Source organism: Drosophila bipectinata, chromosome XL (assembly GCF_030179905.1).
Source record: "Drosophila bipectinata strain 14024-0381.07 chromosome XL, DbipHiC1v2, whole genome shotgun sequence".
Taxonomy (NCBI): Eukaryota; Metazoa; Arthropoda; class Insecta; order Diptera; family Drosophilidae; genus Drosophila; species Drosophila bipectinata.
This window is the reverse complement of record NC_091734.1, coordinates 21493534-21520095: the sequence shown is the minus strand read 5'-3', so window position 1 is coordinate 21520095 and position 26562 is coordinate 21493534. Positions and strand designations below refer to the sequence as shown.

At 38.5% G+C, this 26562-nt stretch overlaps 1 protein-coding gene across 1 annotated transcript in view; it reads right to left on the bottom strand.

The window, feature by feature from the left end:
• The window catches only part of Or13a (Odorant receptor 13a), a 299536-nt gene that overhangs the window by 101343 nt on the left and 171631 nt on the right, over positions 1–26562 (bottom strand). The gene's annotated exons all lie outside the window — the stretch shown is intronic.

The following is a 26562-nucleotide window of genomic DNA, read 5'->3' as shown; positions in this document are numbered from 1 at the left end:
ATCTAGAATATAAAATATTTTTCATAACAAACAAATTTTCGTTAGAAAACAATAATTTAAACACAATGATTTATAATAATGCCATGAATAATACCGTAAAAGATGTAATAATGAGAAAACTTCCTGACGGGTTATTCGTGACATTAGCAAGGCACGATATAACTACAGTAAACTTAAACAAGTAGCACAACAAGAAGGTTGTTATGATTCTGGTTCTGATAAAGTTAAATCACAACATAATTCAAATCAAAACGAACAAGATAGGAGAAATTTTCAAAAAAATAATAATTTCCAAAGAAATAATTCCTTTTATAATAATAATAATCAACAAAGTTATAATCAGCAAAGTAACTATAGACAACCAAATAATTTCAATCAACAACAATTTCGACAGGAATTGCAGCAAAACTTAAATCAAGGTAGAGCTCAGAATCCTATGAATTATCAACAGCCATCATCTTCTTTACAAGGTACTAATTCTAACAAACCAGTGAAAAGACAGCGTGAATATTCAAGCGATCAATCTAAAATGGAAATCGAAAATTTTCATCAAATAGCCTCGGATCCAATAGAAGAAATAGAAATCCTTACATCAGAATAACTATTAAAAATCGCCCATGTTTTTTCTATGATATATAACCACGAAGATTTCAGGAATTCCGAAATGGAAACATTGGAAGATTATCTCAGTCCACCTTCATCTGAGGATATATCTTTTAATTTTGCAATTAATAATGACTTGGAAGAAAATAATAAATTTCGAATAAATCATCTTAATGAAGAAGAAAGAACTAAATTAAATAACATTTTATTTGAATTTAGTGATATCCAGTACAAGGAAGGTGAAAATTTGACCTTTACCAGTGCTATAAAACATTCAATCCAAACCAAACATGAAGATCCTATTTACAAAAAACCTTATAAATACCCCCAAGCTCATGATCAAGAAGTCGAAGTCCAAATTAAATAAATGATAAATCAGGGAATAATACGTAAATCGAAATCGCTTTATTGTTCTCCAATATGGATAGTCCCAAAGAAAGAGGATGCATCTGGAAAAAAGAAATTTCGAATAGTAATAGACTATCGAAGTCTAAATGAAATAACTATTGATGATAAGTATCCGATACCAGTTATGGATGAAATACTTGACAAACTTGGAAAGTGTCAATATTTTACAACAATTGACCTTGCCAAGGGTTTTCATCAAATTCAAATGGATGAAAATTCGATTTCAAAAACAGCTTTTCAACTAAAAATGGACATTACGAATACACACGAATGCCATTTGGTCTGAAAAATGCTCCTGCAACTTTCCAACGTTGCATGAACAACTTATTAGAAGATTTAATGTACCAGCATTGCCTTGTTTATATGGATGACATAATTATATTTTCTACTTCATTAGAGGAACACATATTGTCTATAAAAAAGGTGTTTTCAAAACTTCGAGAAGCTAATCTTAAACTTCAACTTGACAAATGTGAGTTTATGAAAAAGGAAACCGAATTCCTTGGACATATAATAACAACAGAAGGAATAAAGCCAAACCCCAAAAAAATTGAGGCAATACAAAAATTTCCAATACCAAAAACACAAAAAGAAATAAAATCATTTTTAGGTCTCTGTGGATTTTATAGAAAATTCATACCTGATTTTGCTAAAATTGCAAAACCCATGACAGTAAACTTAAAGAAGGGTTCAACTATAAATTCATCAGATAAAGAATATTTAGAAGCATTTGAGAAATTAAAACTTCTCATTACATCAGACCCAATTTTAATTTACCCTAACTTTGAAAAACTATTTTCTCTAACAACAGATGCTAGCAACGTCGCCTTAGGCGCAGTATTATCACAAAATCATAAACCTATTTGTTATGCTAGTAGAACTCTTAATGAACACGAAATTAATTATTCAGCAATAGAAAAAGAGCTTCTGGCTATAGTCTGGGCCACTAAATATTTTAGGTCTTATCTCTTTGGTAGAAAATTCGAAATTCTTAGCGATCATAGACCATTAGTTTGGCTTTATAATATAAAAAAACCAAATATGAAACTACAAAGATGAAGAATAAAATTAAACGAGTTTGACTTCACTATTAAATATTTGCCGGGAAAGAAAAACCAGGTAGCTGATGCTCTGACAAGATTAAAGCTAGATGAAAATTTTTTAGGAGAATCACCGGATAGTAACCCATCATTACCCACAATAGCAACAGTACATAGTGCACAAGAAGACAATCAGAATTATATAGAAATAACGGAAAGACCTTTAAACTATTAACGAAAAATTAAGAATTATAAATATTGAACGGAATCCTGAAAATATAATTACTAAATTTGAAACAATTGTTTATATTTATAATCATAAAACAAAACATAGCTCTACAGGCAGAACACCAGCTGACATTTTTATTTTCGCCGGAACTCCAAGTTATAATATTCAAGTGAATAAAACACAGAAAATAAACAAGCTTAATAAAAATCGTCATACATTCGATATTGATACTAGGTATAGACAAGCCCCACTTGTAAAATCTAAAACAACAAATCCTTTTAGGAAGACAGGCCAAATTAAACAAACTGACGAAAAACATTATGTAGAAAAAAATAGAGGTAGAGAAATCACTCACTATAAATCGAAATTCAAAAAGAAGAAGAAAATTAATACCAGCAAATATAACAATTCCAGATTTCCACCGGAAGACAATCCAGCTTAATAAAATTAAAAAATTAATGAAAAAATAATAAAAGCAAAACCTCCATCACCCAAGCCATTACCGAAACTTAAATAGACATGCCCGAAGGATTGCCCTGGACCACTGGACAGCCCCAACTGTAACTACACCTGTGCTAGGACCGGCACCGGTAACGCCTGAGCCCAAAAGGCCCCGGACAGCAGCAGCAGCAAATAGAGTGTGGGAATACGCCACCTCCTGCGCCACCGAGGCGTAGCCAAACCGGCGACGACCAGTTGACGTAGAAAGAAGAAAGGAAACCAACTGAGCTGAAAATTTTTTTTTACCCATGCACTGCGTTGCATAATTTTTTTGATTGCACTACGATGCATATTTTTATACCCTTGCAGAGGGTATTATAATTTTGTCCAAAAGTGTGCAACGCAGTGAAGGAGACATCTCCGACCCTATAAAGTATATATATTCTTGATCAGGATCACCTCCTGAGTTGATATGAGCATGTCCGTCTGTCCGTCTGTCCGTCTGTCTGTCTGTCTGTCTGTCCGTTTCTACGCGAACTAGTCTCTCAGTTTTAAAGCTATCGTCTTGAAACTTTGCACACACCCTTCTTTTTTTTGCACGCAGTATATAAGTCGGAACGGCCCGGATCGGCCGACTATATCCTATAGCTGCCATATAACTGATTGATCGGAAATGGTATAACTTTGACGTTTTTAAAGTTAGAGAGTTCAAATTTGACATGAGAGCATTTTTTGGCAAAACATTACGACATGCAAAATTTCATAAGGATCGGCCGACTATATCCTATAGCTGCCATATAACTGAACGATCGGAAATGACCCAACTTTTGTGTTTTTGAAGATAGAAGTTTGGGATATTTTTAGGTTTGGTTTTTGTATTATATTAAATTGGGTTATATTATCATATTTTCATAAGGATCGGCCAACTATATCCGATGTTTGCGATATATATCCGGTTTTAACTGCAAGGGTATATAAACTTCGGCTCCGCCCGAAGTTAGCTTTCCTTTCTTGTTTTTTATATAATATAATATTTTGAAAAATTGAGCGGAACTTCTATTCCCTAATTAGAAAGTATGGCCCGTATAGCTGTACAAATAATGGGTAGGAAAAAGATGTTAGAGAAAAACTAAGATTTTTTTTAAATTTTCTTTTCTAATGAGAAGTAATAGCAAATCCATCACAATGGCACAATCAAATATTGATTTTATTATACCAGTTTATACCAGTTTTTGAAAATTTAACAATTTTTATTGTTGCTTTACAAATAATACAATCAGTAAAAGGCGAGCACGAGGAATTAGCTGTTTCCATTGTTAAAACAAAGCTAAAAGGTGTCGCCAGGAATCTAAACGGTAATGAAACAACAATTACTGAGGTGATTGCCAGACTAAGAAGCAACGTCAAAGGCGAAACTGTTGAGGTATGATCAGCGAAGCTGATGAATCTACAGTAGCGCAATAAAACTGCTAACCAATACACACAAGAAATTGAGCAGATGACGAAAGCCTTAGAAGGTGCATATATATCAGATGGTTTATCTTTAGAGCTAGCCAGGAATTATTCCATGCAGCATGCATTCAAAGCAATGACTATATATATGCATATATATCAGATGGTTTATCTTTAGAGCTAGCCAGGAATTATTCCATTCAGCATGCAGTCAAAGCAATGACTAAAAACTGCACAATCGATAAGGTAAAACTTATCATGCAAGCTGGCACATTTAGTACTCTGAACGAAGCCGTTTTCAAATTTGTCAATAGTTGCACTGAAGCAACTGGGCAGTCGACTTTACAGTCAAATATTTTTTAGGGAAAAGATAATCATGTAGCTAATGCGTTATTAATAATAACCATCAAATTTCTACAAAATATAACTAGAAATGTATTAAAAGTCACTAATAGATATCAAAGTAGACAAAAAGTCCGCGCGGAAAATCAAGAACAAGAATTGCCAAGGCAATCTTTAACTGAAGCTTCTAAGCCCAACGTTTACGACGTCATAAACAGTGATGAAGTACGTAAAGTAGTGACCTTGCAGATAAAAAATATGTTATGTTTATTTAAACAAGGCAGAACAATTACTGCAAGATATGATGTTAGCGTTTTATATACTAATGGAGTTATTGATCTAGATCAATTTGTCCAAAGGTTTGAAATGCAAGCCGGTATACATAAAATCAGCCAACTCAAAGTGGCACCATGGGAAAATATCTTTGAAAATACTTCAATAGATAAATTTAAATTAATGGGCAATAAAATATTGAAAACATTAAGAGTAGCGCTACTCAACCCAGTGACCCAAATAACAAATTTAAAAGAAAAATAAACAATTTTGTCTACATTTCATGATGATCCAATTCAAGGAGGTCATACTGGCATATCAAAAACTTTGGCCAAAGTAAAAAGACACTATTACTGGAAAAGCATGTCTAAAGATATAACTGAGTACGTAATAAATGTAGAAAATAAAGTACCCGGTACATTATTAGGATGATGCAATGCACGCTTGTATGGTCCTAAGAAATAGAGAATAAGAAATTATGTATAACAACTTTTTCATTTTTCCTTCGCATACATTTTTCAGTCACAAATAAAGTTCCGAAGCATACACACGGTTTTCTGATTTTGGTGGCTTCGAATTCTGCCGCTCAATAGGTTATGGGCCCAGGCACTAGAGAGTTCAAGTTATTCGGTGTGTGACTCAAGATTAAGAACAATGAGTGCTCTTTATCAAATTGATAAGTTAGAGGAGACAAACTATGACACATGGAAAATACAGATGCGATCTGTATTAGTGCATTCCGGTCTGTGGAGTGTTACGTCTGGAGAGCTAACTGAAACGAATGTTCCGGAAGGACAACAGTTTGCGGCCTTGGACAGTAAGGCGTTGGCGACAATAACATTGAGTGTCAAGACATCTCAATTGGCCTACATCAAGAATTGCTTAACGGCTGTGGAGGCATGGACCAAGTTGAAGGAAGTTCATCAACCAAGCGGACCTGTACGAAAAGTACAGTTATACAAGAAACTGCTTAATAAACGGATGGAGCAAGGGCAGAGCATGACGACCTACATAAGTGAATTTGTGGAAATTCTGGATTGTCTTACTGGAGTTGGAATAGACATAAACGACGAACTTCGCACTATCGTTTTGCTATCAAGTCTTCCAGAGCAATTTGAACATTTCGTGGTCGCTATGGAAACACGAGATCAGTTACCTTCGTTCGAAATTCTCACCATAAAGTTAAAGGAGGAGAGCGAAAGAAAAGGAATAACAGAGGAACGAGTCGTCACTAAAGCATTTGCTGCAATACACAAGCACAACTCACAGACAAAAACGTATGGACAGAAGAAACGAAAAAATATCGTTTTTTTCAAGTGTGGTGAGCAAGGGCACATTAAGTCCCAGTGTCGAAGAGAGGGTGAGGGAGATCATCGTATGGAATCAAGAAGTATGGTGAATCGACAAAGCAGCCTGTTGCACGCCTGTGACGTCAACAAAATTGACAATTTAACATGGTGCTTGGATAGTGGCGCAACAAGCCATATGTGTTGCGCAAGAGAGCTATTTACAAAGTTTAAGAAGCACACTGAACAGATCGGACTGGCCGATGCTGGTTTTCTTCAAGCAGAAGGTATAGGTGACGTCAAGATACAGACAGGCCAGTGCATGTTGACACTAAAAGATGTTCTCTACGTTCCGAAGATGACCGGAAATTTCTATTCCGTGAGCAGTGCTGTCCAGAACAGGTGCAAGGTGACCTTTGACATAGATAATGCCAAGGTGATGCAAGATGGAGAATGCATAGTGAAAGCCAAAAAGATTGGCAACTTGTACTTATTTGAAGGTGGCCGAAGTAAATGTTTTGCCATGTCAGCTGTTGATGGAATTTTGCTACACAAGAGATACGGACATATTAATTTCTCTAGCTTGAAAGAGATGGTATCCAAAGGGATAGTTCGAGGAATAGATAATATTCGGTTGCCAGAGAATATTAATTGAAAAACGTGTATGGTTAGCAAAATCCATGTTCAACCTTTTCCATCTGCAACGAGTAATCGGGCTAAGGAGCTTTTGGACCTGCTACACGCAGATGTTTGTGGACCTTTTCCAACACCATCCCTCGGAGGTTCCAAGTATTTTCTGACGTTCATTGACGATAAGTCCAGGAGGATTTTTGTTTATTTCCTGCATGGAAAGAACGAGGTGCTATCTAAATTCATCGAATTCAAGAATCTGGTGGAACGGCAGACAGGAAGAAGATTGAAATGCCTGCGGAGTGATAATGGCGGAGAATTTGTCAATAAACAGTTTGACGAATGTCTAAAGCAGCATGGAATCGACAGACAGCTAACAATAGCGTATACTCCCCAGCAAAATGGAGTTGCGGAACGGGCAAATCGTACGCTAGTGGAGATGTCAAGATGCCTTCTGGTCCAGGCGGGACTGGGAGATCGTTTTTGGGCAGAAGCTGTCAACACTTCGGTTTATCTGCGAAATCGTTCCCCTACCAGCGCATTAGAGAGTATGACTCCTATGGAAGCGTGGACGGGTTTGGATCTCTTGCAGTTGCTCTGGACAAGGGTCCGAGGAAGGGCAGCAAATTTCAACCTAAGGGAAAGGAGTACATTATGGTTGGGTATTCTGTTGCAGCCAAAGGTTATCGACTGTATGACCCATCAACTGGACAATTGGTCGAAAAACGGGATGTATTATTTGATGAACATCATGACGTGGCATCCAAGGATGATACTGTGACGATCGAGCTGGAGGACCTGGAGGAGGACCGTCAGCAGCAGGGACTCGGAGATGCAGAAGTCGTTTCTGACTCATCCATCGACGCCGACAGCTCCGATGATAGCACGGATCAGTACGAGAGTGCTGAAGAAAAGGGTGAGCATGTCGAGGAGGAGGCACGCAGGGGCCCCGGCCGCCCTAAGATCATTCGGACTGGAAAGCCTGGACGTCCAAAGAAGCAGTACAATATCCTAGGCGCCCTTATTTCGGAAAATGTTCCGATTCCGTTAACTTGCAAAGAGGCGCTGGAGAGTGAAAATGCAAAGGAGTGGCGTGAAGCCATGGAAAGAGAATATGATTCTCTGGTTGCCAACCAGACTTGGCAAGTCACTGATTTACCCAAAAATCAGCGAGCCATTGGATGCAAGTGGGTGTTCAACGTGAAGCGTGATAAAAATGGCCAAATAGAACGTTTCAAGGCTCGACTGGTAGCAAAAGGATGCGCTCAGCAGTTTGGCGTAAATTACCAAGAAACATTTTCGCCAGTATGCCGATTGGAGAGTGTCCGCTTTATTATAGCACTGGCGGCGGAGCTTAAGCTACATCTTCATCAAATGGATGTATGCACCGCGTATCTCAACAGCGATCTGAGTGAGACGGTCTACATGAAGCAGCCGGAAGGGTACTCAGATGAATCGAATCCTGACAAAGTATTGCTTTTGAAGAGAGCAATATATGGCTTGAAACAATCAGGAAGGGCCTGGAACGAGAAGCTAAATGGCGTATTGGTCAATATGGGATTCGTTGCCTGTGATAACGAACCATGTTTGTACAAACATTGTGGCGAAGGTAATCTTGTACTAATCCTTGTATATGTTGACGATATAATTATAGCTTGCCAATCGCACGAGGATTTGCTGAAAATCAAGAGCAGCATCTCACAATCATTCGAGTGTGTTGACAAGGGTCAACTTAACCATTTCCTGGGCATGGAAATCGAACGAGACGGCGACCTTGGAGCAATTACTTTGGGACATACACAATATATCAAGGATCTTTTGCATACCCATGGAAGTGATTTTTGCAAGTCGGCGAAGACACCTTTGGATGCTGGTTTCCAAGTAGACTGTACAAGCCCTCAATGCAAAAAGGTGGATCCCACTACGTATCAGTCCATAGTAGGAGAGCTTATGTGGCTAGCTCTTACAACAAGGCCAGACATATTGCATTCGGTGTCAAAATTGGCACAGCGGAATCAAAACCCGCATGCTGAACACATGGCTGGCATAAAGCACATCTTTAGATACCTCTCATCTACGATGGACATGAAACTACACTATCGGCAATGTGGTCAGTCGTTCTGTGGATACGTGGATGCGGATTGGGCAGGCGATAAGCTTGACAGGAAATCATATACTGGTTACATCTACTTGTTAGCAGGTGGTCCGATTTCTTGGCGTTCGGAAAAGCAGCGAAGTGTGGCGTTAAGCAGTACCGAGGCGGAATACATGGCACTTTCGGCGGCATTTAAGGAGGCGATAGTCATGCGAAGGCTGATTATGGAGATCGGTTGCGGAGACAACGACACCCCGATCGTCGTGTATGGGGATAATCTGAGTGCGCAGGCGTTAACCAAGAATCCTGTTCATCATTCCAGAACGAAGCACATTGATATACGTTATCATTTTGTTAGAGAAGTTGTAAAGAAAGGGCAAGTTTTGTTGAAATACAAATGTACAACTGAAATGATTGCAGATATTTTGACAAAAATCTTCTTAAAACAAAACACGAAGAGTTTACAAAAATGTTTAATCTGTTTTGATAATAATTTTTTGTAAACAAGCTTGCATTGAGGAAGGGTGTAGAAAATAAAGTACCCGGTACATTATTAGGATGATGCAATGCACGCTTGTATGGTCCTAAGAAATAGAGAATAAGAAGTTATGTATAACAACTTTTTCATTTTTCCTTCGCATACATTTTTCAGTCACAAATAAAGTTCCGAAGCATACACATGGTTTTCTGATTTTGGTGGCTTCGAATTCTGCCGCTCAATAATAAAATGTCAAAAATGCCAGAAATCCAAAATAACTAAACACACAAAGACCCTCTTAACAATTACAGACACACCAATAAATGCTTTCGACAGAGTGATAGTGAACACTATTGGTCCACTGCCAAAATCAAAAAATGGCAATGAGTATGCAGTCACTTTAATATGCGATTTAACTAAGTATTTAGTTGCCATACCTGTTCCAAATAAAAATGCCAATACTGTCCCTAAAGCAATATTTGAATCTTTTATCCTGAAGTACGGTTCAATGAAGACGTTCATTACGGACATGGGAACAGAATATAAGAATTCAATTATAGACGATTTGTGCAAATATTTAAATATTGAAAATATTACATCCACAGTACACCACCACCAGACAGTTGGAACAATAGAAAGAAGTCTTAGAACTTTCAATGAATACATACGATCTTACATATCGGTTGATAAAACTGATTGGGACGTATGGCTTCAATATTTTGTCTTCTGTTTCAACACGACCTCTTCTATGGCACATTCATATTGTCCATATGACCTAGTATTCGTTAAAACAAGTAATTTGCCAAAACACATATCATAGATAGTGTAGAAGCACTGTATAATATAGATGACTATGCTAAGGAGAGTAAGTATAGATAAGAAGTAGCCTATAAAAGAGCTAGAGTTATGTTAGAAGCAAATAAGAATAGAAATAAACTAGTAAAGTAATTAAGTAAAGTAAAGTAAAGTAAGTAAAGATCATAAAGTAAGAAATATAGATATTTCAGTAGGTGACAAAGTTTTATTAAAAAACGAGACAGGTCATAAGTAAGATCCTAAATATACAGGTCCTTATATACAAAGTAACAGAAATAGGAGATAAGAAACAAAACAAAGATAAGAAACAAACAGTTCATAAGGATAGATTAAAAATCTTTATTTCATAAATTGCACTTAGTATGGCCATACATAGGCAACACATACATAGATAAATAAATACACATCTTCTTTTAATAATTTCATTTTCTATGATTCTAACAACATAAAACAACAAAAAAAAAATTATAAAAAAACAAGAAAGGAAAGCTAACTTCAGGCGGAGCCGAAGTTTATATACCCTTGCAGCTAAAACCGGATATATATCGCAAACATCGGATATAGTTGGCCGATCCTTATGAAATTTGGTAGGATGGATCAAAATTTAATCTGTACCAAGTTCCAGCTTTCTATCTTCAAAAACACAAAAGTTGGGTCATTTCCGATCGTTCAGTTATATGGCAGCTATAGGATATAGTCGGCCGATCCTTATGAAATTTGGTACGTTGGATCAACTGACCAAAAATAGAATCTGTATTAAATTTCAGCTTTCTATCTTTAAAAAAACGAAAGTTGGGTCATTTCCGATCGTTCAGTTATATGGCAGCTATAAGATAAAGTCGGCCGATCCTTATGAAATTTGGCATGTCGTAATGTTTTGCCAAAATAGGACTCATGTCAAATTTGAACTCTCTAACTCTAAAAACACCAAAGTTATACCATTTCCGATCAATCAGTTATATGGCAGCTATAGGATATAGTCGGCGGATCCCGGTCGTTCCGACTTATATACTGCGTGCAAAGAAAAGAAGGGTGTGTGCAAAGTTTCAAGACGATAGCTTTAAAACTGAAAGACTAGTTCGCGTAGAAACAGACAGACAGACAGACGGACAGACGGACAGACGGACATGCTCATATCAACTAAGGAGGTGATCCTGATCAAGAATATATATACTTTATAGGGTCGGAGATGTCTCCTTCACTGCGTTGCACACTTTTGGACAAAATTATAATACCCTCTGCAAGGGTATAAAAATGTATTAATTAAAAATTTTAATTATAAAAATAACTTCATTATATGACGTACCCACTGTACCGAGAGTACTTAAAGGGTGCGCACTGTAACACTTGTGACGAACACGGTGAAGTGGATACCGATTGGTAGCATACTCTGCCTACGGGACCGGCCTAGCTCAGTGAAGAGTCCAGGGGGTTGGGTTACTTCCTAATCAGGATCACCGCCACACAATAAAATTTTGTAGGCAGAGTTGAAAAGGATTAGGAGGGGATACAATCATTTCGGGTGGACATGAATATGCGACAAACAGCCTTTGTTATTGAAGAACTGAGATGGGATAGTTCTTCTGCTTGGCCCGCCCTTCCTGTAAAGACTTATTAATTATTTCTGCCTTTACCCATGTAAAGAGAAATCTTTTAGCTCAAGTGCCCATAAAAATAAACTAATTTACTTCATTTTATCTGTTCTTCAGTTCACAATCCATTATTTTTATTTTTCTTTCTCCTTACAATCTACTTAGCCTAAATCGTTACTCCTATTGGTTTTCTTTAACCCTAATCAATTGAAATGAATTTGTCTTAACCGCTAGATTTTTAATAAAGTTTAAATACGAAATTTAAAGTTAAATGGGGTAGATTACGAAAGAATGTTTTGGAATCTTACATCGAGTTAGTTTAATAGTTTTTATAGATTACATTTTCATACGCTTTCTTTTATAATGGCATAGTTAGGCAATCAACGTTATATGGGTACTCACAAACCAATCCCTCGACGTCTGCAGGCCTGTAGACTGGAGCGCTGTATGACTTGATGAATGGGGATAAATTCAAATTAAAATTTTGGGGTCTTGCTAACCATGATGCCAAAACCGAATTATGCTCTATAGAAAAAAAAGTATGAGTACACGTCTAATACAAGAAAATTAACTAAGAAAGAAAAAAAAATAAGTATTCCGTTTAACTTAATGATCCGCGCTAATTCTGGCGACGCTTTGTTGTCAGTATAGACGAGAGTGGAAGTCGGGGTTGCACATGCTAGCTTATGTCGACATGCGGTTCGGCACGAGTTAGTGAGGTTATGTATACCCGAGGTTCCCTCTTAGGTTCTCAGTCCGCAAGGTTTCGACCCTTCTCCTGATCCTATGCTGCCCCAATCACGCACACTTCCCGGAAGCTGCAGGACTCCTCGCCGTTCGCGGCTTAAGCCTGGTCCGGCTCCGTGCACGTTTAGGGGCTGATCGGGGGGTGTTCGCACTTGACCACTTGGCGTGGACTTTTCGGTCGCCGGTGGCTTTCTCTGGCACTACCCGTCCGAGTTCTGTTAAAAGGCTCTTGTTAGTCACCTGGCGCTTGGATATTTTCCCTGCTTACCTGTAGGTTTTCCCACCCACGTGCAGTTGCCGAAATGTGCGCACAACACGGCCAAGTCTGTGTTGCTGTTTCGCCACTGATTTGACTGTGTTGTAGCCTTACTTTGGGGTTTATTATTTTCACGGGTTTTAAGTTAAGGTGCACTCTTTTAATTCGCGTCTTTTCTCTTCAAGAGTTTAAATGCAAAAGAACACTTATATCCAGCGCATCTTAAAATGGCAGTCAAGGAGGTTGCCGTACTTCAGTTGTGACGCGATCGAGGTGCCAGAAAGTTTGCGCCCTACAGCCCAAATTTGGGTTAACAGCGCAGCTGTTATCGACTTAATATTTATCTAACTAAAATTTATTTTCATAATTTTCTTTTGTATTTTAAGTCGTACCCTCACACACTTTGTTTCAGTATTTACATAATCCAAAAACATAAACCCTAAGTGGCCGAAATATGAACCGATCGTTATGGCTTAGCCCGCACACAGAAAGTGTCAGCATAATCGTAACAAACGGTCAGCATATGCATACCCCTCGCGTCTCCACTTGAGAGCGCATAACAACGTATATTATTATATTCCTTTATACATAAGTACAAAGCCGTCTCTCTGCCGCCGCCTGCGAGCAGCGCAGCTACGAGACTAAGCCTTACTTAGACTTAAAAAATATTGTTAAAGAACAGAGACATTTTGATCGTTTGAGCGGCACCTCAGCTGCTCCTTCTCAATAAAAACCTAACAAAATTCAAACCCTGGAGTTATCCTATGACACAATACATCATACATACATCATACATAGACTTCGTCGCAGCGCTATGCCTTCTGCATATACTCAAGTGCAGACGAAATATGATTCGCATTTGATTAACAGCGACAGCCCAATAGCTATGTCAGCGTTCCCACGCTTGACCGTCGCTGTGTATACATATGTATGTGCGCGCATAACTCCCTCAGCTAACCAGCAACGTTCCTGTTGCTGTACATAATAAGCAAAAACAACATGATGTAAGCGCTGCTAAACAGTGAACAGCGCAAAAGCCAAAGCATTCTATAAAGTTCGCTTAATAAACAAATCTTTTTCCTCCTTCCCTATCATATAAAAATATTTCACATTCTTCTGAGCTAGGTATTGCTAATCCCTTTCCTAATTTTTTCAAACCACTTATTCGTCCGATTCATATAACCTCAATTCTTCTTATCCTTATAAATTACCACATATAAACAACATTTACTTGTCAAAATTTTGAATTCACGATGTGTTCGAAGCTCTTTCAACAATAGATATCTCATTCTCTGCTGGACCTGACAATGTTCCTAGCTGTGTTCTAAGGTACTGTTCTGATATCCTTTGCTATCCTCTTACTATCTTATTCAACTATCCTTGAAGCTGGCATGTCTTCCCAAGAGATGGAATGAAACATTTATTATTCCGCTTCATAAGAAAAGCTCTAAAACACTTATTGAGAACTACCGGGGAATTGCTAAGCTATCTGCGATTCCCAAACAGCTTGAGAAACTGGTTACGTTCCAACTGCAACATTTTTGTAAAAGCATTATTTCCACTTCACAGCATGGTTTTGTCAAGCATCACTCGACCACAACTAACCTTCTTAAATTCACTTCGATTATCCACAGAGGATAAGCCGCATTTTACTGAGCCGCATGCAAACTGATGTTGTATACACTGACTTTAGCAAAGCGTTTGATTCTGTGAACCACCATCTCCTCCTTTATAAGCTGTGTCTTATGGGGTTTTCTCCACAAATAGTACAGTGGTTGACCTCCTATCTATCGAACCGCACGCAGCGTGTTTTTTTTAAAAACAGTACATCACAGATTATAAACGTTTCATCTGGTGTCCCACAAGGTAGTCACTTAAGACCTCTTCTGTTCGTTCTTTTTATACCCTTGCAGAGGGTATTATAATTTTGTCCAAAAGTGTGCAACGCAGTGAAGGAGACATCTCCGACCCTATAAAGTATATATATTCTTGATCAGGATCACCTCCTCAGTTGATATGAGCATGTCCGTCTGTCCGTCTGTCCGTCTGTCTGTCCGTTTCTACGCGAACTAGTCTCTCAGTTTTGAAGCTATCGTCTTGAAACTTTGCACACACCCTTCTTTCTTTTGCACGCAGTATATAAGTCGGAACGGCCGGGATCGGCCGACTATATCCTATAGCTGCCATATAACTGATTGATCGGAAATGGTATAACTTTGACGTTTTTAAAGTTAGAGAGTTCAAATTTGACATGAGTCCTATTTTGGCAAAACATTACGACATGCCAAATTTCATAAGGATCGGCCGACTATATCCTATAGCTGCCATATAACTGAACGATCGGAAATGACCCAACTTTCGTGTTTTTGAAGATAGAAAGGTGGAATTTAGTACAGATTCTATTTTTGGTCAGTTGATCCAACCTACTAAATTTCATAAGGATCGGCCGACTATATCCTATAGCTGCCATATAACTGAACGATCGGAAATTACCCAACTTTTGTGTTTTTGAAGATAGAAGTTTGGGATATTTTTAGGTTTGGTTTTTGTATTATATTAAATTGGGTTATATTATCATATTTTCATAAGGATCGGCCAACTATATCCGATGTTTGCGATATATATCCGGTTTAAGTTATGTCTTTCTTTCTCAGACCATTTTCTTCATAGACACCAGCAATTAGACCTTAACGAAGATTTCTTTTGGTGCTCAAACAATCTCCTTTTACTTAACTGCTATAAGTTTAAGGTTATGACGTTCAATCGCACTGTGCCTCACATCGTTTCGTACTCTCTTGGGAATAACGTCTTAGATCGTGTTTCCCTAATTAACGATCTTGGAGTCCTTTTTGACAATAAGTTGACGTTCAACGAACACATATTACTAACAGTTAACAAAGCCACAGGTGTGCTAGCTTTTATCAAACGTTGGTCTAAAGAATTTGATGATCCTTTCACAACTAAAACTCTGTATATATCGTTGGTTTGTCCTATCTCGGAATACTGTTCTAGCGTTTGGAGTTCGCAATAAATTGTTCACCAAAGGAGGATTGAATCTAGCAGTCCAAAAGCAGTTTCTGTTATTTGCATTGAAAAGCTTAAGCTGGGATACTGCCACTACCCTTTTGTTACCAATTTCTAGGTCTAATTTTGCTAAACACGATCCATTTCGCGTTATTTGTAAAAATTATAACTCGATGTCTCATTTTTGATCCTCTGAACTATCCCTAGAAGTAATTAAATCCAAAATTTGGAATATCTTTCATCTTAATTTATCCTTACTTTTAGTTATAATAATCTAGATTCTAGAATAACAGATCATTGTTAATAATAATAATAAATAAAAAAAAAAACTGGATTAAAGGACAACAAACAAGCAAGCTCAACAGGCTTAATCAACAAACAACTGGACTAAATCTTCTAAATAAGTCTACATGGCGACCGTGACAGGACCATGACCAAAAGGACACCATAGGACAACAATTGCTTGGGACTATCAGTAACACCAGCATCAGCAGGAGCCTAACAACACCAACATTTGGAGAGGACAAAGGCGGACTGGAACGAAAATTAAAAAAAAAAAGCCGAGTGAGTAGAGTTAAGTGAGGGTTATGGGTCGCGGAGGCCAGGTTAAAAAATGGAATAAAGAAATTGCTCACATTAAGAGGCTATTATATTCACCCGAGGCCAACACACCGTGGAAGAACAGCAAGGCTACAGGCCATTTTACAGGACTTTTATCAGCAACAGCTGAAACCAATTAAGGGGGGACATCTGAGTAGAGTTTTGAAAAAATCGAAAATTTTTTTTTCGCTTACAAAATTCTTAAAGGTCTTAAAAATAACACATCAATAGATAGAGCCCGGCCAAAGTGTCTAAGTGTCGAAATTTTCCATTCTGCGGCGATGCCTCACAGGTATATCCCACAGTACTTAAAACTTTAAACGCGTTTTTCTCGAAACCGCTTTTTTTGAGTTGGCCGAACACATAACTCGAACAACTCTTAGCCTATCGATCTAAAATTTTTCAAAATCAACAATTTTGTGACGTTTTTTGTTCGTGAAAATTGAAATTTTTTTCAATCACTCACCATTTTGCAAAAAATTAATACATCGAAAAAATCCTACGTGTGTCGATAGCCGTTGATGTATAGAAACTAGTCAAAATAGATTTTTTGTTTTAGATAAAAAATGAAGGACGTTAGGTGTTTGGCCACGGACCCCCTTTAAAAAAAAAGGCCTACGAATAAAGACTGCAGAGCCGCCATTTTGTTTTCGATTTATTAAAAAAAAATTATTTTGTTATATAATATATAATAATAATAATAATAATAATAATAATAATAATAAAAATATAATATAATATAATAAAAATAAAAGCTATAAATTAAACTGACAAGCTGCCATCCCCAAAGCCGTTTCCTAAATATACTGGAGTGTGCCCGAACGACTGCCGTGGATCGCTAGATGCCCCAGCGTGCAAATTTACTTGCACAAAAATAACACAGCAGTGCAAAAGGCCCAGGACATCAGCAGCTCCGAGGACCTGAGATCTTGAGACTTGTGCAGCCAGCACCGGCCCCGTCGGGGGCATCAAGCCGGACCACGGATATAGAGAACCAACAGCGCTACAAAGAACGAACAACAACAATAAAATTTTGTTTATTATTTTACTTGATGCACTGAGTTGCATTATTGATGCACTGAGTTGCATTATTAATGTACTGCGTTGCATTATAATTATAAACGACATTGAGCAGAACATTTTTTGAACATGTAAAGCAGAAAACTTAACAAGTTTTCTCGATGCATTAGGAATTATGGAATCAACTAGAAGGGAAAGCTAACTTCGGGCGGAGCCAAAGTTGATATACCCTTGCAGTAACAACCGGATATTTATCGGAAACATCGGATATTGTTGGCCGATCCTGATGAGAATTTGATAATATACTCCTGCCCAAAATTATACGACACCTCCAAATTTTTTGTTTCAGGGCTCGTAGCAGAATGCGAGGACGAAAACGATCAAAACAAAGTATGAGGAATGATAGCACAAAGTTTGATGCACAAAATGAGATATTTTTTACTTTTTTTGCATCTTCCGTTATCAAGAAACGGTAAAAGAAGCTCACACGCTTTAATTTTGGCTACGCTGCACGTGTATTAAAACTATACGACACATTTCAATATTTATAGATAAAATGAATATTTCATTTTATTTGTGATTATTTATGAAAGATTAATAGTTAATAACACCTCCTTGATCTTTTCCAACTTCAAACATTCTTTTAGTCATTGTTTTTATACCCTTGCAGGGGGTATTATAATTTTGTCCAAAAGTGTGCAACGCAGTGAAGGAGACATCTCCGACCCTATAAAGTATATATATTCTTGATCAGGATCACCTCCTGAGTTGATATGAGCATGTCCGTCTGTCCGTCTGTCTGTTTCTATTCAAACTAGTCTCTCAGTTTTAAAGCTATCGACTTGAAACTTTGCACACACCCTTCTTTCCTTTGCACGCAGTATATAAGTCGGAACGGCCGGGATCGGCCGACTATATCCTATAGCTGCCACATAATTGATTGATCGGAAATGGTATAACTTTGGTGTTTTTAGACTTAGAGAGTTCAAATTTGACACGAGAGCTATTTTTGGCAACACATTACGACATACAAATTTCATAAGGATCGGCCGACTATATCTTATAGCTGCCATATAACTGAACGATCGGAAATGACCAAACTTTCGTGTTTTTGAAGATAGAATGCTGAAACTTAGTACAGATTCTATTTTTGGTCAGTTGATCCAACCTATCAAATTTCATTAGGATCGGCCGACTATATCCTATAGCTGCCATAGAACTGAACGATCGGAAATGGTATTCGGTAGAAATATCAACTTTCGTATTTTTGAAGAAAGAAGCTTGGCACTTTTTTTTAGATTTTTTATTGTAATTAATTGGTTATTAATTTTATTATGATGTAATCATAAGGATCGGCCAACTATATCCGATGTTTGCGATATATATCCGGTTTTAACTGAAAGGGTATATCAACTTCGGCTCCGCCCGAAGTTTGCTTTGCTTTCTTGTTATTAATGTTTTTAGCATATTTTGGTCTAGGTCATTGTGCCAAAATTTCCTGTTTAAGACTATTGACGGTGTCAAATTTAGTGTTGTTGGCGTAAACTCGTCTGGCTAGGATACCTCATAGGTTCTCTTTGGGATTAAGGTCCGGAGAGCAAGCTGGCCAATCCAAAACATTCACGGAATGCTCGTTTAAAAATCGTTGGGTTTCTTTGCTTTTATGGATTGATGCATAAAAATTTTTTGATCCTGCATAAAAACATATTTTCTTTCCTCATTTTGGTTCAAAAATGGCAAAAAACGATCCTCTTATACTTTTTTTTAGTCTGTGCTATTCATGCGAGAGCTCGTAAAGCACAGATTAAGCGTTCCAGACGCATGAAAGGCTCCCCAAACCATTGCGGATCCACCTCCGAAATTGCGCCTTGAAAACATGAGGGAATCCTTACGCAAATCTCGCCAATAATGACGAAACCCATCTGGGCCATCAAGGTTAAAGTGTTTCTCATCAGAAAAAATTATCTAAGTGAGAAATATTGATTAAATTCGTGTGAACAAAATGTAGTTAAAATTATATACCGAGGCCCAGTTGGTCTCCAAATTTTTTTCCGCAAACTGAAGGCGTGCTTCTTTGTGTTCGGGCTTTAGGAATGAAGCCTTTTTTAAAACTCCCCTTACAATAAATTCCAAGGCTTGCAACGTTTGCCAGACAGTAATCCGAGACACAGGATGACTGCAAGACGCTGCAAGTGATGCGCATGATAGAAAAGAATTGATTGCTTTTTTCAATATGCGTCGTTTATCACGATCGGACAGCTTGGGTTTTCTGCCGGAGCTACGTTTAAGACCACATTTATCCGGATCGCTTAAAAATTTAGTGATAACACAGCGTGTTCGCCCCATTATCCGCGATATTTTGCTAATATTGAATCCGGCATCGTTATAAGCTCTTATTCTTCCCTTTTCTTCTTCGCTTAATAAGCAACCACGCGGCATTTTGTTAAAAACTAATTAAATTTTTAGCAAAACTTTAAATGAAACAAATTCGCACCAAATCTTTCGCGCCAACAGCAAAAATCGAAATGTGTCGTATAGCTTTGATACACATATAGATATGATGTTAGCGATTTATATACCAATGGAACTCTTGACTTAGGTAAATAAGGTGACTTAGGTTTTTCTAAAGGCTTCAAACGCAAGCCGGTATAAATAAAATCAGCCAACTCAAAGTGGCACCGTGGGAAAATGTCTTTGAACACGTTTCAATTGATAATTTTAAAAATATGGGCAATAAAATATTTATTTCATTGAGAGTAGCGTTACTCAACCCGGGGACCCAAATAAAACCAATAAAAGAAAAAGAAGCTCTATTGTCTACATTCCATGATTCAATACAAGGAGGTCACACAGGCATCTCAAAAACCTTTTCCAAGGTCAAATGACATTATTATTGGAAAAGTATGACTCGAGATATTACTGAATACATTCTAAAATGTCCAAAATGCCAAAAATCAAAAGTGATAAGAAATATAAATACTCCTTTAACAATAACTGATACGCCAATACATGCTTTCGACAGGGTTATAGTAGACACCATTGGTTCACTACCCAGGTCTGAAAATGGAAATGAATACTCAGTAACATTAATTTGTGATCTGACTAAATATCTAGTCGCGATTCCAATTTCAAACAAAAATGCTTACACAGCACTATGGGCGATTAGTTGATTTTGGCGGCATAAAGTCCACACATAGAGCTAGGAGCTTAATTTTTTTTTTAAGGTTACTAATATTTTAGTTTGTTTTCGGATTTTTTTTTTTTATTTAATTTGACCATGCCTTTATTTTCCGCCCCTTTATAGCCCCGGCACTTGTACAAAAATTTAAATTTTTATTATAAAGCAAAGCATAAAAATAGAAAAAATAATATTTTACCATGTTTTAACAATATTCTAAACCTAAAAAAACAAAAAGTTAATAATCTTCTTCATCTAAAACAAAAGAATTCTCATGTTTGTCATCGCTTTCGTTGTCTGATTCGGTGTCTTCATCATTAAAAAAATTGTATGAACTCAGCTCTGATGTTGGATGTTCAAGTGCATTTTTCTTTTAAAGGAACAAAAAAGAGCAAAAAACATGATTACTACAATAAACTAGACACTTTCGTTAGTAACTTGCCATTTTTAGTTGGATGTTTTGATATGCACTTTTCAAGAAATACTCCACGGAACACAATTAAAATTGTTAGATTTTTGCTAAAAATACAATCAACAATAACACTGGAAATTAAAAACACCACGAACATTTATACACATTTATCGTAAAAAAAAGATTCTAAATACGTTGAGCTTTGCTATCCATATTACACTTATTAATTTAAACGAAGCCAATAATAATTTAGGTACTTTCAACAGCATGAAATTTTTTGTGCCAATTTATATAATTCGAGCATCAACAGATCATCTGGTTTTGAAGGGCTGCCACAAAAAGAGAGTTGCTACCCGATAAAAAAAAAAAAATTGTTTTTCAGCTAACTGAATTGTTTACTATTAATAAAAAAAAACATTTCCTTAATATTTCACCATAAATTTTATGACTTTATGCCGCCCATTATGAAAAATCGCCCATAGTGCACAGTAGCAAAGGCGATTTTTGAGAATTTTATTCTAAAGTACGATCCAATGAAGACGTTCATTACGGACATGGGAACAGACGGAAGTCTGACTTTGAATCGACCTAAGGGTAGTACAACAGCATCCTTCTGATAGTGTTCCTCACATAACTATTTTTCAGGTGACAAACTCTTTTTAGAAGTTGGTGCTTTTTCCAACGAACATAATTTTTTTCAAATTGCAATCTATCGTTTCGAATAATTCTTCTTGGCAATTCAGGCTAGTGACAGGATGTTGAAAAGTTGGGGAATTAGCTTTTTATTTTCCCGATACTATTCAGAAACTCATTACCATTAATTCATGACTTCACCACAGTGTGTTTATTTTTCTCAACTTGTGAATTAGCTTGATCAATTCCAAACAAGTTAATAAACTTTTCCTACGGATCTGTAAGCGTTTAGAACGATTTTCAGTAATACAGTTCATTTGTGACCCAGAGTTAATTAATGATCGCGGCCAATATGTGCTCGCCATACTTAGTTCGAACTATTACGATCGCTGTCGCTAACAAAACCCTTTCTTGGGATAACGCATGCATGTGACGTAGATGGACCATCAAGATTTAGCGCTGGAGGAGTATTTTCATTTTCATTTCATAACTTTGGCAAAAAACGAAAAATTTAATATCTGGTGAAAAAAATTAATTACTATAAGGCGAAAAAATGAGTATCGAAAAAAATATGTGGTTGCTAATGACACCGAAATACAAGTATACAAAAGCAATTTGTAGGGTAGCGCGTCACTTGGCCTGAAAAATTGCACAGACTTGACAGTAAGTGGATATATTTTTATTTTTATGAATTTTATCCACAGGCAGTTTGATAGTTTTCTTTTTGTCCAAAATATTTTAGCTCTACTAATTTTCAAGTACGTATGAGCAAATAATTGAAGGGAGGCACAGAGGTCGATTAGAGATATCCCCGGTTTCAATCGGTTTTTTATTTTCGGTTTGTTTCTCAATTTTGCAGTAAAAAAATACTTTTATTAAATTTTTTTTATTAAAAAAAAAAAAGATTAGGAAATATAATTATAACTTATATTATACAAGAAGCAAACATATACATTAGATATACGTTACAACATATACAAAACATATACATTATATACAAAAAAAAAAAAATATTCTGAATCTTGACTTTCAGAGTCGTACAAATCGGTTCCAAAATTCTCTGCTGAAAGCAAGCTCTTAACGTCTTTGCCCATAATAATATTTTTCGATGACGAAATTGTTGAGCCATTTGACATTAAGGATATTAGAGGATCAGAAAAAACAAAAAGCGTATTCATTCCCCCATTGTGTTTTTTCTTGAATTTTTCCTTCCTTTTTCGCGTATGTTTCGATAATCTTTATTTCTTGCTTTAAGCGCTTCCTCGGCACAAAAAGCACAAAAACTGTTTATGATGTCTGCTAAATGAATAAAAATTCTGTGAACAGACAATGGCATGTAAAACCAAGGGCATTTATTAACAAAAATTTCTGCAGTTTCCATAGCGTACGATCCGAATGCATCCGTGTTTAAGTAAGTCCACAGGCCAATGCTCGCAGGACAACGCTTAATCGAAATATTAACATTAAGTGTACTCCTGTTATGGGCGCAGCTAAATTTGGTTGCTGAAAAAATCTTCGTGCAGTGTTTCCATTGTTAGTACTTCCAGTACTTATAATATTCCCGGTAAGCTCTTCGTCAGCATTCAGCTTCATTCAGCGCCTTCCGTCTATATAAAAGCTGCTACTTGCAGCCAACAACAATGCATCCGTCTAGACTTTCTCCGAAATGGCTGATAGTTTGTATATATTTTATACATTATACACAAAAAAATTAAAATTCTCTGAACAGACGATGGCATGTCAAACCAAGGGTATTTATTGACAAAAATTTCGGCAGTTTCTATAGCGTACGATCCGAATGCATTGGTGTTTAAGTAATGTCCACAGGACAATGCTCGCAGGACAATGCTAAATCGGAATATAAAATTTTTGAATCGGAATTTTATAAAATATAAAAAAATCTTCGTCCAGTGTTTCCATTGTTAGTACTTTCAGTACCGGCCGTACTTCCAGTTCTTATAATATCCCCGGTAAGCTCCTCGTCAGCATTCAGCTTTGACAAGATTCTTGATGTATTTCCGTCCTTATACAAGCGGCTACTTGCAGCCAACAACAATGAATCCGTCGAGACTTTCTCCGAAATGCCTGATACCTAGTTTGTTGATTTGAGTTTTTCTGCATCACTCTGAAATACTTTTCTCTGGGCGTCCAACATTTCTAAATGATGATCTTTCCATCAACACCTGAGGCGTGTCAAGCCATTCTTTATTACTTTTTTCAAAAGCTGGACAAGCCTACTATTGAAATTGCGCAGCTTTTTCCCAATTTCGGAAAGCTCCTTTTTGTTACAATCATATTTGTTACAAACTTCTCCTAATGCTTATCCTAATGCTAAATGATCACTTCGCCGTGCTATACTAAGAAAAGTGCGCGCTTCGACACTGACATTCATCCTGAGGAGTGAAATATCTTGTAGATACGCACTTCATTTTTGACATTTCAGACAGATAATGATTCACACTTTAACAAACAATTGCAACCAGAGTGAATCCAGGTGAATCTGTTAAGTTCTATTTCACCAAATACTGGTGTGCGCTCTATTCCGCACATGGTTAATACACTCGAAATCCACAACAATTTATAAGTAACACATATACTGAAACGTCACAAGCACAGATTTTCATTGATATTCATTGATATTCGCTTTTCTAAATCTCCATTTATATTGAAAGAATATGAAAATTATGTAACAAAAACGATGCGATTAAGAATATTTGTTATCATTGCATCCAGCCGTCAGCCAACGGGTGTCTCTGCCGAGGATGCTGGCTAATGGTAGTCGGGCGGGGAGAAGAATACTCCCTTCCTTAAATCACCCCAATTCAAGGTGGAACAGCATATGCCGAAGTATGCGTGTCCGAGGGGGGGCTCGGACGCTAATATGCGAACTCTGGGGGACAGGCCGACCTCCCAGTTGTAACCAGGCTTATTGTGACAAGCGGGCTATGTCATGATGGACGAACCCCTTCCCGCCTACTCGTGGGACCAAAACATGAATACTACTTTACCAAATAAAAACCAAAGCGGAGAACGGAACTCCATAAAAAAAGACCGGAAATGGGGTCAATGGCCCGTCAAACTCCAAGGCCCTCAAAAGCCAAGGAGTTGCTGAGATGGAGAAGCCCCCCCACAGAGGGGCAACATCTCCCAGGGTCCCCAGGGTCAACCTCTAAACCAACCGGCGGTGCCCCTAACGCGAACCCTGGTCCGGAAGCGCCTCACTCGAAGCAGCGTAAAGGCTCCTACAAGGACAGAAGAAGAGCAGCCTTCATTCTGATGAGGGCGGACCCATCGGCCGAAGCCAACCCGGACCAGGCCGAGATTATTAAGTGGGCAAGGGAGATCCTACCCGACTTTATTCCGGAAAAGGCGGGAGAAAAGCTGGATCCGAAGAGACGGACCGGGTCAGACCCTGCCAAGGAGGCCGCGCAAAGCGCGAAAAGGCAGAGGTCCACAGAGGGAGAAGCCACCCAGGCCAAGAAGAGGAAGGCCCAGCCGCAGCCGTCCAACCGCTCGTTCGCCGAAGTAACGAAGGGAAGAACCTTAATTGGAGTCCTGGAGAAGGGCTCCAAGGATGGGCTCATCCCCAAGGAACTTTGGCGACGAGTGGTAAACGAGTTGCATGGGCGCTTCGTGGAGAAAATGCTGCGAGGCGGAGGACCCCCACCAGAATGCGAAGACGAAGGATGGTATCAGGGTAGCGTCAAGGTGATTGCTTGCCAAGACGCGCGATCGGTAGAGACTTACAAGCGGATGGTTGCATCGCTAGGATAGGTCTACCCTGGAGCTAAGCTGGTGGCGGTTGACTGGGACGAGATCCCCAGCAAACCGAGGGCGCGAGTGTGGCTCACAGAAAAACCAGCCGACCCGAAAACCATTCTAACAATGCTTAGGATGTGCAACCCGACGCTCCCCACGGCGGACTGGAGAGTCGCCAAGGTCGAGGAGGCGGTGGGACTGCGGAGGCAGGTCGTCCTCACACTAAACGAGGAGACCGTTAAAGCCCTGGAGAGGACGGAGCACCGGCTGAAGTACGGATTCGAACACGTTTCGGTCCGTATCTATAAATCCGATGCGAAGGCCAAGCCAGGAGGTATCGGTCTGCAGGCAGACACACAAGAGCCAGACTTGGAGGAGCCGACCGAAGAGGGGCACCCGGAAGGAATGTCGGATGAGGAGGAGGACATCCTGGAAGGGTACACCTCGTAGGAAAGCGACTTGGCAAGGGCACTTGGTGGAGTCGGAATAGAGGAGGACTCTCTGCTGGGCTCCGAGACGGAGGCAGAAATAACTGTGGTGGAGATTTGTAAGGATGTCCCTGACGATCTTACAAATAAACCTCCACCTCAGTAAAGCGGCGTCAGCTGCCCTCCTACTCCACCTCGCCGAGAGCTGATGTGGCCCTCATCCAGGAACCCTGGATCCTAGGAGACAGGATTCTTGGGTTGGGGGCGTCGGAGTTCAGGCTCTGCAAAGCCGATACTACAGGTAAAAGGCGAGCCTGCATCCACGCAAAAAAGAACCTTAACCTCTCTTTGCTACCCAATTTCAGCAATGAAGACCACGTAGCCGCAGCCGTAGAGAGCCCAAATGGCCTTCTAAAGATATGTTCGGCGCATATGGGCCACGACCAGGAGACCCTTCCCCCGCACCCGCTTATCAAACAGCTGGTGGACAGCAGGAAGCACAAGATCGACCTGATCATAGGTTGCGATGCTAACGCCCATCATCATCAGTGGGGCAGCACTGACACGAACGAGAGGGGTGAGTCAATCTTCGATTTTATCCTAGGCTCCGATCTTCTGGTGGGTAACAGGGGTACAGAACCCACCTTCATATTCAAGAACAGAAGGGAAGTACTCGACGTCACTCTTTACTCTGAATCCCTAGCAGACAAGATTGTTAGATGGGGAGTCCTAGAGAAATACTCATTCTCAGACCACCGATACATAGAATTAGTGGTCAATTTCAACTTTGTCAACTTTAATCTACTAACGGTACGCAACC